Raw genomic sequence first — 13,593 nt, 5'->3', positions numbered from 1 at the left:
TTAAGAGACTGACCCACCCAGGGCGCCCCTCAGGATTCTTAATCTAAATATCTGTGCAAAATCCAGTGCCACGTAAAGTTACGTATTCCTGGGTCCTGGGGATTAGGACGTGGATGTCTTTGGTGGGTCATTATTCAGCCAACTATGTCTGGCCACCGGGAGCATCCCTGCACTCCTTCCTTCCTTCCTTCCTTCCCTCGACCTCCCCGCCTTCTTTCCTCTCTCTCTTCCTCTTTCTCTCTCTCCTCTTCTTCCCTCCCTCCTCCTCCTCCCCCTTCCCCCTTCCCCTTCCCAGAGCCACTACTGTGCCCTGCCTGCCTGGTTCCTGCACCTGCACTTTTGAAACTGTGGGGGCCTCAACCGACTTGTTGCTGGGGAAAGCACTGGGTAACTACAGTGAAATGACTTTAAATCCATTTTAGGGGCGCCTGGGTGGCTCGGTCAGTCAAGTGGCCGACTCCTGGTTTCAGCTCAGGCCTCAATCTCCTGGTTCATGAGTTCCAGCCCCGTGTCGGGCTCTGTGCCCACAGTGCAAGGCCTGCTTGGGATTCTCTCTCTGTCTCTCTCTCTCGCGCTCACTCTCTCTGCTCCTTCCCCACTCGCTCTCTATCTCAAAATCAATAAAATAAACTGTAAAAAATAAATAAACAAAACCATTTTAAAACGCAGACTATCAGAGAAGGGAGCCAGGCAGGAATGTAAATGACTATAATCCAGGGCAGAGGAGGATACGAGTCTTGGAGATAACAGACCGACTGCTCAAGTCCAGGCCTTGGCCCCTGGGTTGCTGCTCGCAGTTCATGGGACAGAGACCTAAACAGGTAATTATGGTGGTTAAGATAAGGGCTGTAATAGAACCCGTTGCAAAGGACTGTGGGAGCTGAGAAGAAACCAAAAACTTTGCCCCAGAAGCCAAGGGGAAGCTTCCAGAAGGAGGGGCCTTGTAAGCTGGGACTTGCAGAAAATGTCAGGGCTTGAAGAGCCCAGAAGGCGGGGAGGGTGTCCCAAGCTCAGGAGCGGCATGGCCAATATGCAAAGGCACAGAGTGGACTCGTGGGGTCTAGAAACGGCCGAAACAACAAGTCTGTGGAATTGGGAAGCTTGGACTCACGTGCTTTGCCGCTCCCCACTTTCCAGGGGACCCAGGCAGGCGACACGGTCTCCCTGAACGTTTGGAAAGTGGAGAGAATCACACGCACATTCAAGGCTGCTGCCGTAGTCGGGGTCTGGAGAGATGGGCCTGTGGCACGTGGACCTGCCGGCCGGCTATTGACCAGAGCCAGATGCGACAGCAGGGTCTGGACTCGCTTTCCCCCCACATGGGAAAAGTCCCCAGTTGTCAGCGTCTCTAAGTCTGTGACATACCAGCAAGACACTGTAGGGTCCCTGGGACTTCCCAGGGACCTCAGACCTCTTCATGACTTCAGGAATGATAACAGCTGTCATTTATTGAGTGCTTAGGGTATACTGGGTGCCTCACATGCCTTATTTCTGACCCTCTGCAATTCGACGTTATCACCTGCACTTTATAGATGAGGAAACTGAGGCACGGGACAAATTATGCATCTGGGCTGCACAGCTAGTAAGAGACAGAGCTGGGATCCGGGCTTTGCCCTGTCTGTGCCTGGGGGGGACACGGGGACACGCAGTAAATGTCTGAGGACAGATCGGCAGTGCTTAGGAGTGGAAAGTGGTAGGCACAGAACGAGAGCATTAGATCCTGCGGGTGGGGGACAGGACACCCAACGGTCCCGACTGCTCCCTCACAATCTTTCCGCTGTGTGTTCTTTATTACCTGCAGGGACAGGGAACTCAGTCAGGAACCTGAGCTCTGAGCTTGGCATGAGATTCAAGGGACCTTGAGGAAAGTCTCTCCCTGGGCCTCCCTCTTCCCGTCTGAGATATTTGGGTGTAGCTCACTCCCATTATCAGACCCTGCCCCCACGGGATCCGGTGAGCGTGAGCAAACATTTTATAGCAGGCAGGGCCCCTATGGCCAAGATAAGCAGTTCAGGAGCCTGGCCCAGCCCTGGTAAGTGGGACATGGGAGGAAGGAGAAAATTCCTTTAGTGTTGGTTTGGGTCTTGAGGAACAGGGGGGAAGGGGGTGAAGTGTGGAGAGGTGCGGGCAGGGTGCTGCGTGAGAAGGGCAGCAGGGAGTGCCAGTGCCCAGCCCTGCAGGGAAGCCGTGTCTCCATCAGAGCTCACCCTGGGGTACCCACTCAAGGGGGAGATTCACGTAATTCAAGTGCCTGTTTTCTCTCCTGTGGAACAGGTGGTAAGTTACGTAACGTGTGCGTGGCGTGTCTGTGCTCAGCGTACGTGGATAAAACTATAAACCAGCCTGTTGTGTTCTGCCTCCAGACACCCGGCCTTCTTGGTCGGGAGAATTTCTCTGTTTGGTTCCCCTGGGTTCTGGACTGGTCATAACCTCTCGGGCCAGCCGGGAAGGCCAAGCTGCGGCATGGAATCTGGAATCTCCGACCCCATGCAATGTCCAGGAGCTCAGTAAAAAGCCACCTGCCCACCCGCCCTGGCGGTTCTGATTGGTTGAGCGGGACGGGGTGGGGCCAGATCCCCCGTGGGATCTGGTGATTGATGGTTATCGTGTTTGTTTCCCAGGGCCACCTTAACAAACTACTGCCGACTGGCTGGCTTAAAATAACAGCCATCTATTCTCATAATCCTGGAGGCCAGGAGCCCAAGGCAGTTTCTGGGCCCCAATAAGGGTGTCAGCAGGGCTGAGCCCATATCCGGGAGGAGAATCTGTTCCTTGCCTCCTCCTGCTGAGCACAGCTACTGACGATGGCTGGTTTATGGTTGCACCACTCTGAGTTCAGCCTCTGTGGTCGCATCACTTCCTTCTCTGTGGCCAAAATCTCCCTCCACCCACTCCTCACAAGGACACTTGTGATTGCGTTCACGGCCCCCCTGGGTAGTGCAGGGTGATCTCCCCCTCAGAAAATGCTTGGTTTAATCCCATCTGCAATATCCCTTTTGCTGTATGAGGGACCATTCACAAGTTTCGGTGATTTAAGATCTGATCTCTTTGGAGGCCATTATGGAACCGACCACAATTATTGCCCCCCTGGCCTTCCCTCGGGCAGGGCAATGGCTCAGCAAAGCTAAGTGACTTCCCCGAGGGCACACAGCTCTACAGAGACCCCAGCCTGGATTCGTTCTCTTCTATATTGCAGTCAACCCGGCACAACTAGATTTACATATAGGGATGGGACAATTCATAGGAAAGGCTGATAAATGGTGCAGATCGTGTGCATCAGAAAAAAGAAAATAGGATATTTTCATTTGGGAAAAGAACACGGGCACTAAAAGTAATTGCCTGCCCACAAACAGAACAAAAAACGTCATCATTACCAAGGGGCCCAGGCTTCTCACTTCGGGAAAAGGGTATCACCGCATCTGGACTGGCTGACTCCTGAGAGAGGTGATCGTCTCTGGAGTTCACACTGTGCCTGATTCCTGCAGGGTCACGCGAAGTTATAGCTAATTCCAAGAATCACCCCTTCCTTAATAAGGAGGTGCTGGGTTCCCAGACAGTGACTCAGAGAAGGAGCTGGTAAGGTCAGCAAAAACAAAACAAAACAAAACGAAACAAAACAAAACAAAACAAAACAAAACGAGATGAAAAGAAAAGAAAACCAAGAAAGAAAGAAAGAAAGAAAGAAAGGGAAAAAAAGAAGGCACGAAGCCCTGAGATAAGTGCCATCAGCCCCTCCCTGTCACTTCTACCTTCACTGAAGTGAAAAAGTGAAGCTTTCTCTCATCCAGGATACATGAATCATGAGGGATTTTGCTTCCTGCTTGAGAACCATCCACGGTTTTCGCCTGAACCCGATGTCGTCTAGATAAAACTGTTGAGGGACAGGCGGGTGGGCGGAAGGAGGAAAGCAGGATGGTGGAGTGTCACACGTTAGAAAGAAGCACGACACACAGAATGTTCCGGAAGGACAGGATCCAAGATGGTGTATCGCGACGGTCGAATCCCTTCCCACCGTCCACGGCAAACAACGGACGGCCTTCCAAGCGAGGCCATGTGACCAAGCCGTGGTGTGTGGTTTGTGAGCAGAAGCGAGATGGACAATCTCCAGAGCGAGTCTTGAAGGGGAAGCACGTCTTCTGCCCTCCCGCTTCCTCGCCTTTCCTCGTCACGGAGGTGGCGGAGAGTGGCGGCACCACGTTACACGGGTCTGGGAAGCCCTGATCTCGTTGGGTCCCGTGCAAGTGGCCCCGTGGGTTGTGCAACTGGGGGCCCGATGGTGAGCCACCGCCAACTCTGTGGACTGAAGCAACACCCCAGGGACGTCAGAACAAGTGCGGGAAAGAGCCGGTCCTCTCTCCTCGACGTGGGCTTCAACCATGGCCGCCCAAACCCAGACTGTGGCGTGAGAGAGAGAGAAAGTTGTATCTCGTTCCGGTCCTGGTTAGTCCTGGTCTCTGTCGTGACAGCCGACCCTGTATTCCAACAAATAGACCGGATAACCCTCTATTACTGGGCAAGTCAACTCTACAGCAACCTGTTCCTCAAACACCGTGGGGAGTTCTGGTTAAGACAAGACCTTTCTTGAAATGGGCATGATTTGGGCAGCAAATCCCACCTACAAGAGTCCTGTCTTGAGTGCCCCGATGGCCGGAGAGCAGCTGGCCGTGCAGTGCCACGTATGACAGTAAGCCCCAGCCGGGCAAAGATCATGGAGCACGTCAGTCGGTTCTCTTCACGGGACCAAGGGTCTGTGGCTCCCACCGCGCATGGTGGGGCTCAGCAGGCACCTGCAAGCTTAGCTTCAAGCAAGCCAGACTGAGCAAAAGTAACAGAGAGTTCCCACATACCTCCTGCCCCTACACAGGCACAGCCTCCCCCACTATCGACATCCCCCCGCAAGGGTCGTGCCTTGAGGGTCATACATTTGTTACAACTGATGAACCCGCACTGGCACACCATGATCACCTACAGTCTACAGTTGACCTTCGGGCTCCCTCTTGGTGCGGTACATTCTGCGGGTTGGGACAAATGTATAATGACGTGTGTCCACCATTTTACAGCATAGTTCGACCGCCCTAAAATTTTTCTGCGCTCTGACTATTCATACTTGCCTAGCCCCTCTTCCCCCAGGCAAACACTGATCCCTTCATTGTCTCTATAGTTTTACCTTTTCCAGAATGTCATAGAGCTGGAATCATACCGTCAGTACATAGTCTTTTCAGACGGCCTTCTTTCACTTGGTGACGGGCATTTAAGGTCCTTCTATGTCTCTTCACAGCGTGGTGGCTCATTTCTTGCCAGCGCCGAATGGTGTTCCATTGTCTGGATGGACCGCGGTTTATTTATCCAGTCCCCTACTGAAGGACATCTTGGTTGCATGATCTGTGTTTTAATACACTCCCCAGGTGATTCTGAAGGTCACGAGCATTTGGAAACAATATCTCGGGGAGCCTGGGTGGCTTAGTGGGCTGAGCTCTTGGTTTCGGCTCAGGTCATGGTCTCATGGGTCGGGGGTTCAAGCCCTGCGTCGGGTTCTGTGCTGACAGCAAGGAGCTTGCTTGGGACTCCCCCTCTCTCTCTCTCTCTGTCTGCCCCTCCCAGCTCTCTATCTCTCTCTCTCATCAAAATAAATAAATAAACTTAAAAAAAAACAATATCTCCACACTACACTTCCACCATTAAAAAATCTTTTAATGTTTATTTATTTTTGAGAGAGAGAGAGAGAGACAGAGCACAAGTGAGGGAGGTACAGAGAGAGGGAGACACAGAAGCCGAAGAGGCTCCAGGATCCGAGCTGTCGGCACAGAGCCCGACGCGGGGCTCAAACTCACGCCGTGAGATCATGACCGGAGCCGGAGTCAGACACCCAACCGACTGAGCCACCCAGGCGCCCCTCTACCTCCACAGATTTGACACTGCAGCCATTCCCTTTGCCCTAATGCCTTTCTTCCTAGCTCTGCTTACAGCGGTCCTGCTCATATTTGGGGGGCACCCAACATGCCACCTTTTCCAGAATGCACAGTCTGAAATCATGACTCCCTGGGGATGTCCGTTCCGGCCGGAGCTGCTGGCCTCCCCCCACTGGAATGTGAGCTCTTGCAGAAGGCATCCGGTTTTCCGCAGCTCCCAGCCCCTCGTGCCAGGTGGGGTTTACAGTAGCGCATAATAAATGCCGTAAGCTTGAATCATGCGCTAGGACGGCCAGCTAGGAAGGCCTGCGTCCGGACTCACAAGCAGGCAACAACGTGGCAGACGGATTCGTATCACACTCCCAGGAACGGCATCTTACATACACGTGTCTCTCCAGACCAAAACGCATGTCCAAAAAAAGAACTGATAAGATCGTTTTTTGTTTTTTGGGTTTTTTTTCCCCCCCAACGGTGAGGAAAAGAAAAGAACATAAACCAAGTACTGTCCATCTGCCGGCACTGTTTTCTGGTGTTTGGTTTTGGGTTTTTTTGTTTGTTTGTTTTTTTCTATCTTCTTACTCCTCGCCACCCAGGTGGGTGTGCGGAATTGTCTCAGGTAAAGACGAGTGATGCTCAGAGACGTTCAGTAACTTGCTCTAGGTCACACAGCTTCAACGTGGGCCCAGAGACCCATAGGACACATAGGACCGCCCTTCTTCTGTGTCAGTTCACTTCGAGGGAAGGGCCCAGGGGGACGAGGAGGAAACCTCTCCCAGCCTGCTCTGTGTCCTCTCGAAATCTAGAGGCACCACACCTCGGGCAGGCTGGGCCAACGGGAGGCGTCGCACGGGACCTCTGCAAAGCCCAGCAGACGCGCTCGTCATCCCACAAGGCCGTGCCAGGCCTCGTCTGGTTAGACGCCGGCTCAGTGTATAAGTGGAAGTCGTAAAACAAGCAGTGTGGAAGTGAGCGGCCCGTCCCCGCCTGGCAGAAATCGACTCCGTGAACGTTCTCAACAGCCGGTGGCAGGCGGGCGTGGAGGAAGGACAGGGACGCGGGCCACGCGAGCCCGAGTCGGCCTCTCTGGGCCCTCACGGGAACACCTTTGCGCGGACGGCGGGCAGTGGGGATGAGCGTCCGTGCTCAAGCCTCGTGTTTTAGGAGCACCTGCCAGCTCGCAGGGGGTTAGAAATCCAGGGACCGGGACCACCACACGCTCGGGCTCCTGCATCGCTCTAAACTTCAGTCTCCTCGTCCGTGACGACAGTAAGGGGATCTGCCTCTGGGTGGCTGTGGCGATTTGGGGACATAACGTAAACCATGGGTGCCTGCTCAGGACAACCTTGGAGAACGGCCACGACCGCTGTCTCTTCAGCGCCTGCTCTGGCCCAGGATTTCTTCGCGTGCTGCTTCCTGAGCACACAGCAAAACGGGGAGGAAAACGTAATTCCCGAGGCTCCCGAGAGAACAGTGTCAGGAGGAGAGCCGGAAGGTGCAAGTTCCTCTTCCCAATTCTGGCCACTGCTCCTGCTCCTGCGGGCCAGGCCTCTGGGGCTCCGTGAGGGGCTGTGTGGTTCGCCCACCAGGACTGGAAAGCCTAAATCACGCTCAGTGAAGGCAAGAACTACCCACATTCGGCTGCTACGTCCCTATTTGAAATCCATGTGCCGAGTTCATAGGATGCATCCAATGCCTCGCCTGCTTTTCCCTGCAGGGCTGGGGCGGCCGGAGGGACGCGGGGACACAGCAGGAACAAGGGGACAGAGACAGGCACAGGGACGTTGGCGGCTAGAGCATGCATGTGCAGACTTGGGTTCAGATTTCAGCTCTGCCCGCTTACAGCGTGTCCTCAGGCAAATCTGCTACCACTGAGGCTCCGCGGTTTCCTTCACCGCGCAAGGAGGTGAGAGAGAAGAACCCATCTGTTCTAAGGATCCACAGGTATGCACGTAGCCTGCCACGTCCAGGGCAGGGCAGGGAGGGGCTTGCAAATGGAGGCCACCTACCCCTTCCCCCACTAAGGCAGAGATGTTTAGTGCCATACCCAAGGCCACTGGGGTAGTGAGGGGCAGAGCTGGGAACTGAACCCCAGAACTGGCTGGTGGTAAACTCACTACTCCAATGCCCTCCCCCCCCGCCCCGCCATGGGTCTTGCATGACACCAACCTCTGCCCTTAGGAAGTTTCCAGTCTCTCTTGGAGAACAGAAGCAACTCACGGGTGCTTTTTCCAAGCGCCTGCCAAAAAAAAAAGGTACAAGGAAAGAGCTGTGGGAGATCCCAGGAGCCGACCATCCCAGTTTGGAGAAATCACCCAAGCTTCCAGGAGGAAGCGACACAGGTTGGGTCTTGAAGGGTGTGTGGGGTTGGAGGGGTGCGTGTGCCGAGCCCCGGTGTCTCGAGTCTGCCAGTCGGCATTGGGATGGCTCCGCGGTGGGCTTCAGGCAGGCTGGCGGGGCAGGACCTGGTCGCCGCTGAAGGCTTTGGCAGGCCAGCACAGGGAGCCAGAAGCGTGTGCTCCTTTCTGGATTCTTCCACGCCCCCCTCCTCCCCCCTGAGCCCCAACCCCCCACCTATTACCCTCTACTACGTCCTGGAGCCCCTGAATTGGTAGAGGAACCAGAATTTGTGGTGGCCCTTTTGGCTAGGTACGATGCTAGGTCTCGAATATACAGACAAAACTCTGGAACATGAAAATCAGATAAAGGAGTCACTTAAAGTCACACGGAGGGTAGGAGAGAATCAGGATTCCAGCCTTTTCCCCTCCAGTTCCCAGATCCAGCATCTTTCCATTAAATGCACTGGCTTGAAGGCCAAAGAAACCTTTGTGGTGGAGAAAAGCAGAACCTCTGGGAGCGATGCTTGGGCCTCCCGAAGACCTGCCCAGGGGGATTGTTAACTGCTTGTTAGCAAACGTCTACTGATACTGTACTGTGTAAGCCTATAAGGGTTTTAAATATTTCACCTAAATTCTCACCACTGCTGTCCACAAAGGAGGCATTACTATGATCATCAGCCTCTTTTTCACACCAGGAAATTGCCACATAGTGTTTAAGTGGCTGGTCCAAGGACACATGATTCATGGGGTTGAAAGGTTGGATTTGAATCTGGGCAGCCTGGATCCAGCTTCCTGCCCTAACTAGAATCATGTGGAAGGCTGGCCAGGCTGTGCCCTGCGCAGGTGGAGGCCGAGATCCAGCGCGAAATCTGCTCTCTGGGCTGTGCAGGCTGGCACGGGCTGCTGGGGGCGGGGGGGGGACGGGGCACCTTTGTGTGACTTCCACCCAAGGACCGCAAGCCAAGCTTGTCCTCCTGGGAACGACAGCAGCTGACCACATCGCACCTTTGTCATTTGCAGCATTGATTTTTTTTTTTTTTTTTTTTTTTTTATCCTGACCTTCTCAAAGCCATTTAAGAGCACAGATAAAAATGCAAAGCGCAGGGAGGCTGTGAAATGCAGCTCAGCGGCCAGCCACAACGGGAAAAGGCATTTAAACGCAGCCAGCTCAGACATTCTTCCTCCGGTGGACGGAAGTGAGTTCTGGACCAGTCTGCCCGGCGGGCAGCTCGGCAGGTGTGGCTGGCTGGCAGGTGTGGCCGCACCATTGACCTGGCGACCCCTCTTCCAGGAATCCATGTGGCCGAAATGCTCATCGGCCCCAGCGAAGATCTCTGCGGGGAACATGGTTTGTAAGAGTGGAACACCGGAAACCACCCCGCACGTCCTGGGAGGAGACTGGTCCGATCCACTGCGGTGCGCTCAAATTTGGAGTACCGAACACACCTTGAAGCGAAGGCAGTAGATCTGCCTGTGATAACAGCGGATGTTCACAAGGTCTAGTTCAGGCTCAGGACAGTTCGTACAGTGCGAGGCTGTTGGGGTGAACGCTGTTTTCGTGTGGGCGTTTGGATTCCCTCGCCGTGTTGCAAGCAGCAGAGAGCGGGGCTGACACTGGTCTGAGCGCGGCTGAGGGTGGACAGGTTCCGCAGCTCTCCGTGTCTCAGGGCTAAGGGCCCGGACCCGGAGCCAGGTTTCCCGTGTGACTTGCACCGTGTGACTCACTGTTGCCGTGCCTCGGTTTCCCTGCGCAGAAACCGGGCGTGCTCGCTCCTAGTGCTTTCCTCTGGGAGGTGTTTCGAGGGTGGAATGCGTGCAACCCTGCGAGGCTTTGTCTCTGCAGGCCTGGAAGACAGTAAGCCCTGGAGTCGTCGCTATGTTGAAGCCCGGAAGGAAGTGCTGGAGAATTGTGCTCAGCCGGCACCGGTCACTGGTTGTCTCTGAAGAGTGTTGATTGTTGAACTCACGCATTCCACGGCGTTTAACATTTTTGGAAAAAAGAATGCAGTCGGGCAGAGAAACAACTGGTGTCCAAAGGAGACCCTTGTTACCGGCCTTCGAGGATAGGTCAATGCCTCCTTCTACTACATTCCCTGGACAAATGGGTGGGTAGACTCCGGACTCAGGCACGGGACTCACCACCCAGGCTGCCGACTCTCCCTGCCCACCACCTCCCTGGGTCTGGTGCTCATCACTGTCAGTGTTCTTAGCCCCTGGGGTTGTCCCTTTATAAATCGGCTTCCCCCGCAGGCTTGGGAGCTCTCCAAGGACAGGGACTGCATCTAACCTGTGTCTCTGTGTCTCCACGCCTGGGCTGGGGCCTGACACACAGTAGGTGCCGAATGAGGGTTTGCTGAGTACTCAGTCTTGAAGGCATTACTCGAGGGTTGATACGTGACCCAAGGGTTTATTGGAGGAAGTTTCTTCACAGTCTGACAGTAAACACTCCCTCTGACCCCTCTGGAATGCTCTTGGCACTTGTTTCCAAGTCAGGCCCTGAAAAATGAACCCTGTGTGTTAATTACAGAGCGAAACAATGCATTCTGGACTCCACCTCGGGGCGGCCATGTGGTCGGCCAGCTGCTGCAGAGGCTGTCCCCAGGGAAGGGACCTCCAGTCCCTCCAGGCCTGGGCGATAGTTCCTGGCATCCAGGTCCTCCAGAGGCCAACCACAGAAACCAGGGACCCACTTGGCATATCAACAGGAAGAGTTGTTATTGCCATGCTTGTGGGCATGCGCCCGTATGCACACCCACACCCCCCCAAAGAGAACAAAAGCAAAAACAAAACGAGATGAAAGAGGCAATGAGAAAAGGTTGGGGGGGGGGGGGCAAAGAAAGGGACAAACAAATGTGTTTGTGGGCCATATAAAGCCCGTGAGTTCCCAATTCCCGAAGCTCTTCCCCATTTTACAGATGAGTACGCTGAGAGGCAACAGCATGCCCAAAGTCACCAGGAGTTAGTGCGTGGTCCGGGATGAAGTTTCTGATTTTCTGGCCCAGATTCTCCCCTCTGTTTTGTCCTTCAGGCCGAGGGTCTGAAGGCTCCAGGGGCAGGACCTCTCAGGAGAGGAACAAGGGCCACCTGCCTCCCCGGCAACCCCCACCCCCACCTTTCCCCAGGAACCCTTTGTGACAGGGGGTGCCCAGTACTCGTGCATCAGGTAGCTGATGCTGTCACCCCAGGAGGGGCCCAGAGATGAGGGACTGGGGCTATCACGTGAATACTGGGATCCGGGTAGACAGAGGCTTCTCTGAAATTGGATGTTCATGAGGAAGGAGGACCGAGGTCAGCTTTAGAGCTATAGACCAATCTGGGTTGGAATGCGAGCTCTTTTCCTTCTAAGGCAGGTGAGTGTGGATAAGTGATGGAAGCTTCTGGGTGTCAGAGTACTCGGGTTTAAAATGGGACAGCACACAAGTCTGTGTGCAAGATCGAGTTCGTATAAACGAGGCCCCAGGGCCCAAGCAGGTGCTCCTAGGTCCAAGAATGCTGGATCTTGCAGGAGAGAATGTAGTCCTGTGTGTTTGTAGGAGGTGAGATCAGTGCTTCCCTGATGGTCAGCACAAGGGGGGTCTTACTCTTTATGCTGAGACGGTTGTAGTCAGGGTCACAGCTAGTACTGGGGACAGAGACTCTCAGAGAGACCAGCTCAGGGCTTATAAACTCAGCTCCCAGCTCCCCCAAGACTAGAGCGGGAGCGGAGCAGAGGTGGGGGAGGGGAGGCCTCAGGGCCCGGATGGGGGAGGGGATGGGAGGGGTGGATAGCACTGGCCTGGGGAACAAAACCTCCAATCCCCAGGACCTCCATTAGCTGTGCGACTTCGGGAAAGTCACTCAGCCTCTCTGAAACCCAGTTTTCACAACTGTAACAGGAAAAGCAGCATCTCGCAGGCTGGCGGTAGGGAGTAACCGACGACGTAGTAGGTCCAAATCTACATGACGCCGGAGGTGGCCCCTCCCACACACACCGGCTGTCCGGCCTCCCCTTCCAGGGCCTCATCTTCCCTGCCTGGGTTCATGGTTTGTGTCCGAGTAATAGTTACCAAATGGCAGTCTTTGGCCTATTACATTTATGATTTTTTTTTACCATAATCCAAACACATTTTGCAAAATTTATTACTTCATATCTTTTGAAAATTTAATGGATCCCCTTATAGAAGCTGAAATAGAAAAAAAAAAAAAATTAAGGCGAACACGACGTTGCCGCTCTAAGTGGAGAAGCCGTCTTGCTGGTCATGAACTGAAGTCACTGGTGAGAATAATCACAACCCAAAGCCAATGGGGTGTTAAATCCTGACTGGGAAGGACCTGGGCACAGAGGCCGGCTCTCCTTGTGGGAGAAGAAAAAGCATCAGAGAAGCATTCAGACCAATGCCAAATCAAGACTCGCTCCCTGGTAGAACCAGGAGGGCATAAGGGGTTAACTTGGGAGTCATTTCCATCCTCTGTGATTCATTTAATGCCTCGAGTAATTCAGAAAGTGATGCTGGGGGGGTCCCCACCCCATCTCCGTGAGGTTCACACACCAGGACAGGGCGCCTGGGTGATCCTGTCGGTCCCTCCTGCTGAGGCTCTCAGGAATCTAGAAGGGCCGGCAGGGCTGGGACATCGCAGCTGAATGGGAAGGAAGGTATGTGGGGTGGGCAGAAGCCTGGATGGGCAGGGGTGGGGGGTCAGGATAGGAGCACAGTCAAGGATGCCCGAGGACGGCCCGATTGCCAGTTTCCTCTCGGCACAGGCCTGTGCCCGTGAGCAAGCTAGGAAAGGGCTCTCAGGCTAAGAACCAACTCTGCCTTGATCTTTAAAAAAAAAAAAAATTTTTTTTAATGTTTATATTTATTTTTGAGACAAAGAGAGACAGAGCATGAGCAGGGGAGGAGCAGAGAGAGAGGAAGACACAGAATCGGAAGCAGCTCCAGGCTCCAAGCTGTCAGCACAGAGCCCGACGCGGGGCATGAACTCCTGCACCGCGAGATCAAGACCTGAGCCAAAGTCGGCCACTCGACCGACTGAGCCCCCCCAGGCGCCTCGACCCTGCCTTGATCTTGGACTTGCAGCCTGCACGGCTGTGAGAATAAACGTGGTTTAAGCCACCTGGTCTGTGCTATTTTGTCGCAGCAGCCTGAGCGGACTGAGGCAGGGAGCACGAGGCCCGTGGCTGGGTGTCGAGAGACTTCATTTCTGCCCCTCTTCTGCTAGTGTGACTCTTGGCCGGGGTTGCCCTTCTCTGGGACTCAGTTTCCCCATCTGTAAGGCAGGACCATTAACTCTACAGGTAAGGGGTTCTGACCTTCTGATTACAGGAAATGCCAGCACCTTAGCTGACCTGTGCTGAGGGTCCAGAA

General features: G+C 54.3%; 2 long non-coding RNA genes across 3 annotated transcripts; one reads left to right on the top strand and one right to left on the bottom strand.

Annotated features, from left to right (window-relative positions):
* Positions 1-2,270: 2,270 nt before the first annotated feature.
* On the bottom strand, positions 2,271-12,168 carry LOC144615141 (uncharacterized). Of its 2 annotated transcripts, XR_013553626.2 has the most exons (3): positions 12,099-12,168; positions 8,076-12,050; positions 2,271-4,472 (listed from the first exon to the last, which is right to left on the bottom strand). It is a non-coding gene; the product is annotated as an uncharacterized LOC144615141 (long non-coding RNA). The 2 variants fall into 2 exon arrangements; XR_013553625.2 differs by lacking the exon at positions 2,271-4,472 and having other exon boundaries at positions 5,718-12,050.
* LOC132664556 (uncharacterized) lies at positions 11,509-13,341 on the top strand. Its single transcript, XR_013553627.1, has 3 exons — positions 11,509-11,595; positions 12,406-12,500; positions 13,096-13,341. It is a non-coding gene; the product is annotated as an uncharacterized LOC132664556 (long non-coding RNA).
* Positions 13,342-13,593: the final 252 nt, after the last annotated feature.

Source organism: Panthera onca, chromosome F2 (assembly GCF_046562875.1).
Source record: "Panthera onca isolate mPanOnc1 chromosome F2, mPanOnc1 haplotype 2, whole genome shotgun sequence".
NCBI classification, from domain to species: Eukaryota; Metazoa; Chordata; class Mammalia; order Carnivora; family Felidae; genus Panthera; species Panthera onca.
This window is presented reverse-complemented; position numbering and strand designations above follow the sequence as displayed.